The sequence below is a fragment of the Hordeum vulgare genome, chromosome 6H, assembly GCF_904849725.1.
Source record: "Hordeum vulgare subsp. vulgare chromosome 6H, MorexV3_pseudomolecules_assembly, whole genome shotgun sequence".
In the NCBI taxonomy this organism is placed as follows: domain Eukaryota; kingdom Viridiplantae; phylum Streptophyta; class Magnoliopsida; order Poales; family Poaceae; genus Hordeum; species Hordeum vulgare.
Window position 1 is genome coordinate 137,176,269 of NC_058523.1, and position 6,267 is coordinate 137,182,535.

General features: G+C 38.9%; 1 pseudogene; it reads left to right on the forward strand.

Moving 5' to 3' along the window:
* Positions 1-1,152: 1,152 nt before the first annotated feature.
* On the forward strand, positions 1,153-5,310 carry LOC123405225 (annotated as a pseudogene).
* Positions 5,311-6,267: the final 957 nt, after the last annotated feature.

The following is a 6,267-nucleotide window of genomic DNA, read 5'->3' on the forward strand; positions in this document are numbered from 1 at the left end:
CAAAAATTGTTCCTAAATTTAAATATTTTTATTAGGAGTTTCAAAAATTATTCTCGTTTCAAACATTGTTCACAAATTTCAAAAAATGATCAAGATTTCAAATTTTGTTTGAGAAATTCAAAATATGTTTAGGCTCTCAAATATTGTTTTGGAATTTTAAGGCAGTGTTCGCGTTTAAAAAAGTTCCTATTTTTTCCAAAATGTTTCAGTTTTCTAAATTTTGTTCACAAATTTGGAATTTGTTTCTTTCCACAATACAATCCGTTTTCAAAAAGTCAAATTTCCTAAAATAATTCAGATCTCATCTTTGTGTTTGTTCTTTATGGTTGTGGGATTCCAATTAACCGGTAACAATGCTTAGCTCAACTGATAGTAGAATGTCGTATGTAACATTCGATTCAAGGTTCGAATCCTAGCTACGTTGAATTATTATTAACGCTACAGTGCTTCTTTGCTGTTGCTCGCAATCTTCGTGGGCTGGCTGGCCCGGTCGCGTTCTTCGTGGGATGACCCCTGAACTCAGGTCCCTTGTGCGGCTCGGGACTTCTTGCCGCAACGAGCGGCATGTAAGAGCTCCCTGAACTCAGGTCTCCTCGTTGACGGGTCGAGCTATTTGCCGTTGTGCCACTGTCAAGTTTCTCAAGTTCATGGTAAAATAAAGGGAGCGCCTAGAGCACAGCTAGCTACGTTTTCCCTATGGTCTTAGTCACCCGACATGGGTGTGATGTCACCTTTTTCTATCCCATCCCGTTTTGTTTCTTGTCCCAGCCCGTTTTCTCTTTTGATCCTGCATGTGGGCTGTTTGCCTTTTTCTTTCCTATTTGGGCATGTTACTTTTCTTTCCTATGTGGGCCTGTCACCTTTCTTGTTGTCTTCCCATCCCTGTTTCCAGGTGTCACGTGACTCCCCTGTTTCCATGCATCTTCCTCCCCCCCCCGGTTCCCTGCCGCCAGCCACATTGCTACCCCATTCCGAACCCTACCTCCAGCCACATTGCTACCCATCCCCCTAACCCTACCTCCAGCCACATTGCTACCCATCCCCCCAACCCTATCTCCAGCCATCCTCTTGTTGTTGTTTTTGGGATAGGTAAAACATCCTAGATCTATGGCCTGATTCAGCTCAAACAAAGTTTGGGGGCAGATTTAGGACATGCAAGAACAGTACAAAGAAAACAGGGCAGATTCAGCTCAAACAAAAACTGATCCAGCTGAAAATACATTTGGGGGAGATTCAAGACAGGCAGAAAACAGGGCAAAAAAACATTGTGTGCCATGGATAGAGGAGAAACACAGTTTGGGGGATACTCAGGACAGGCAAAAACAGCACAAAAAACAGTGTCTCGCATGGATGCAGATGGGGAAGCTGAGCAAAGGAGTAAGATAACTCACCAAGGTAAGCTGCTTTGCTTTGCTTTGTTTTTTGTGCTTTCAATTTCTGTCTGCAATTGATCATCCACTGTTCTCACAAAATCTAGCAACCAGAACTCTGTGACCTGTTGAAAAAGAAAGGAAACCTCTGTGACCAGATTTTTTCTCTGACAATGCAGCTATACTTAGCACTTATGGAAGCTATCTGCTTGGCAATCAGGTTAGATATGAGACATGTTATAGCTGGGTACACTTAAAAAAGGCACTGCATTATCAATAACTTGAACAAAACAAATTCCAGAAAAAAAACTGATGCTGCAGGCACTTACTTGGGACTGAAAAAGAAAATGTTGTTTGTTTGCAGGCGATACCATACAGCAACCAGAATCAAGCAAAGTGCCTGGTACATTGCATAGACTGTTGTTGGATGATGAAGTTGCTCCAAATATGCATAACATGAGAGGCATCAATGAAGACTGCATGAGTAACAACAATCCACTACAGGTATGCATCAAAAAAAGAAGCACCAGTGTAAAAAAATATGACCCTTTTTGACCAGGGCAGTGTGTACATAAAATAAAAAAACAGCAAATGACTACAAACATCAGGAAAATAGTTGTCCATTTTGATGAGTCCTTAAAATAAAAAAAACAGCAAATGACTACAAACAACAGCAACTTTCTTATTACATATTAAATGATTATTTTGGCAGATGGATGAACGCGCACATCTGTTTCTTGGGGCTTCAACTAGCCATTTTACACAAACATCAACAAATCAGTCTCCTGTAAGTGTGTCACATGAACAATGATGCACCCGTGGTAATAATGACCTAAAAGAAAGAATGGCTTGTTGACGCAGAAAAACCTTATTATTGTCATTTTGAAAAATTAGGGAATGCAGATCATGAACATGACAAGTGACGCACCTATGTCTTACTTGCAAATGATGTTTGCTGCTGATCAAGAGGTTTGGTCGTGACTCATTACTTTCCTATAAAAAAACAATACGCAGAAATGAAGAAAAAACATTATGAAACGAGTGTCTGCTTGTTGTTTCTTGACAGGGTGCAAAGTATGCATTATCTCAATCCCAAGAAGATCGGCTGCTTCGTACTGAGGTTTGTCTTCATCAACTTCAATATAAAAAACATTGCAAATAAAATGATTTATTTCTCTATAAATTTACATTTCTATGCAATTGCTAAAATAAAACTCTTGTTGCTATGAAAAAAAATTCAGAATGAACTGTTCATGATAACTGGGCGATATGGAACAGTAACATCGGAGGATCCAATGCAAACAAATGCTCAAACAATAGCAGATACATCGGAAGTTGACAACAATCAATGTCAAGAACAGTTCCCTGAATATCCAAATTTTGAAAGCCTGCAAGATTTGAATTTTGACAATGAACAACCTGATGAAGCAGTATAATGCACCTCTGACCAGTGTCTTGATGAAGATGATACAAATAGTGAATCAGGAGATGAGCTTTCCCTTGGGCATAAAGGAAAAAGTTCTGCTATGGATGTTCATAATGTTGGAGAAAAAGAATACACTGAAATTGGGATCGAAAAAGAACAACTAACACAAGATGACATCCTTATGTTCCTTGAAGATGAAAGTATTGCTGCGGCTCGTACATGCAGCCAGGAAGTCCGTAGCCACCATGTGAAAGTAGTTGACATGACATTTGACAACCAAGAAGCAGCGTTTGGTTTCTACAATGAGTATGCATCAATCTGTGGCTTCTCGGTCAAGAAGGCAGGTTACTTTTGTGCAAAGAAGGAAGGTGGGACTGCACCGACAAGGATTACCTTCAAATGTAACCGCTCTGGGAAAAGGATTGATGAAGAGGAGAAGGAGGCAAGGCTGAGGAAACGTCGGGAAACGAGACAGCAGAAAACAGGACAGGTTCCACGGGAAAACTTGATAAAGAAGAAAACCAACACCATTGATATAACTGGTTGTAAAGCTCAACTGATTATCACCAAGAAAATGACAAATGGGTAATCACAACCATCAACCTTGAACACAACCATGATTTGAGCCCTCCATCTGAAACAAAATATTTGCGTTCTCATAAACATATGACAGAGGAGGAGAAGCTTCTTATCCGCACATTCAATGCTGTAAAGCTGCCGACAAGAAAGATAATGACAATCCTCAGTTTCTTGAGAGGGGGCAACACTCCTTACACTAAAAAACATATCAGCAACGTGAGGACAGCAATTGGAAAGGAGACTAACCAAAATGACATGATGCCAGTGCTCACTTACTTCAGAAAAAATCAAGCAGAAGATCCAAGATTCTACTATGCGTTCAAGACAGCTAATGTTTCTGATGAGGCAAGCAAGGTGTTGTGTATTTTCTGGGCTGATGGATATGCAAGAAAGATGTACGACTTGTATGGTGATTGCTTGACCTTTGACACAACATTCAAGACAAACAGATACAATCTACCATTCACTCCTTTTGTTGGCATCACAGGTCACAGTCAGAATTGTTTGTTTGCTTGTTCAATAATTGAGAATGAGACAACTGATACATTTAAGTGGTTGTTTGAGACATTCCTTCATTGCATGGGAGGCAAAGCTCCTGTCACAATCATCACAGATGAAGATGCAGCCATGAAGACGACAATTCCTATGGTTTTCCCTAATTCCGTTCACAGACGATGCCTCTTCCATATTAAAAAGAAAGCTGAGGAAAAATGCCCTAGGACTTTCGCAACAAAGGAAAACCTGCATGCTGATTTCAGTGATATCATACACAACTCATTGACAGAGGCTGAGTTTGAATGGTTGTGGCCAGATATGATAGAGAGATATGGAATTCAACATGTGAAATATTTTAACCTTATGTGGAAAAAAAGGAAGAGATTTGTTCCAGTCTACTTCAAAAAGAATTTTTTCCCCTTCATTCATTCTACTGCATGTAGTGAGGGGACGAACGCCGTTTTCAAGGATAACATAACTTCAACTCACAGTGTGATATCTTTCCTGGAAGAATATCAAAGGATTTCTGAAAACATTCAAGACAATGAGCGACAGCAGGACTCGATAACAAGAACAACTCAACCAACTTTCTAGGCTCACAGTGAACTTGAGATTCAGGCAGCAACAATGTACAATAGGAAGATCTTCTACTGGTTCCAAAAACAGATAAAATTTGTTGTGAATTTACATGTTGAAGAAATAGAGCGGAATGTGAGGTATGAAGTGTACAAGACAGAAATGATGGCTGCAAAAGATTTCAGACAAAGAAGGTTTGTACTTGAAGTCAACATGCAACAACAGGAATTTAGTTGCATATGTGCTAAATTCTTGAAGGATGGAATTCTGTGTAGTCATGTCCTTAGGGTTCTTTCTTATCTTAACATGTCAAAGTTGCCTCAAAAATATTACATTGACAGATGGATGCCATAAGATGAAAAGGATATTCGAGACAAGCGTTTTAATGTGCCTATTGACCTAACTACTGGTAGTCAACACTTAAGGTACACACTTCTATCTAGCAGGTTAAATGAGATGGCTTCTGATGGTGCCTCAACAAATAGGAAATATTTGTATGTTGTTGGAGAGAGTGAGAGAGTGCAACAAAGGTTGGATGAGATGACTAAGGAAGATGAAACTGCTAAAGGTCATAAAACACATGATGGGCACACAAATGTGTAAGATTGCTGTACAGGCCCACATCCAGATGGTTATGGGGACAACTTGCAAGATCCTGATGTTGCTGTTTCGAAAGGACGTCCACAAACAGGGCGATACAAGACATTCATGGAAACTTTACTGGCCAAGCAAAAGATTCATTGTAGCCGTTGTGGTTCTGAAACACACAACATTGCTACTTGCACAGCGCGCAATGATAGTATCGTCCAGCCACAAGGACAAAAGGTCCCAAGAAAACGTGCATCAGGTGAAGTAGAAAAGTAGTTTCCCCTAGTTTTGTTTGAAAAGTAGTTTCCCGTTGTTTCCTTGAAGTGATTTTTTGTTTTCTTTTGTTTGAGCAGCAGCAACAAAAGCAAATCAAGCAAAAGGGGGGCAAGCAAAGAAGAGAGGCAAATCACAAAACAAATCAACAGTACAAAGACAAGAATGACATGGATTGGAATGCTTTGAATTTATTTTTTGTTTTTACTCATGTAGTGATGGAGCTACTTTAAAAAAGAGTGTGAGGATGACTATATGAAGAAATGCGTTGTAATATTTTATGATTAGTGGGTGCAACAAAAAAATGGGACTTACAGATTGAAGAATAATTTACTCGAATGATTTTGATGTTGCATCTGCTTTACGGTCTTGATAGTTTTCTTCCCACCTTCTTTTCATCTTCAGAAACATGCCTACACAGAACTAAAGACAGAATAATGTGAATGTTTTTATTCATGTTGAAAAATGGAATTAATACGAATAATCATTTATAAAACAACATATAAAAAAGGTCCTTGTAAAATTACGTGACTCCTCTTAGATTTTTTATATGATCTTCAGAGTTGATGCTCATGTAACAAATCTTGAGCACTACCTCTTGTGGATGTAGTGCTTATTTGCATGGGTTGCCAAAATATATATTGCCAACATACATATCCACCAAAAAAAAAATATTCCACGGTTCTCCATTTTGAACAATTATCTGCGAGTAGTTCGTAAGTACAACGATCCATTTGTTTTCATTATATCATTAGATCACCCCTAGAAAAAACATTGAGTCTTCTTCCTTTTTCTATGTGAACGATGGAGTTACTTTGCTTTTGCTATCTGAAGCATGTGTTAAAGTACAAATGAGTTCCTTTTGCTATGTGTATCATCGAGTCTTCTTTCCCTTATGCTATGTCCATTGTAGATTACATTAAGTTTCATGTGAAATAAAAAATTGTAACAAGAAACAGG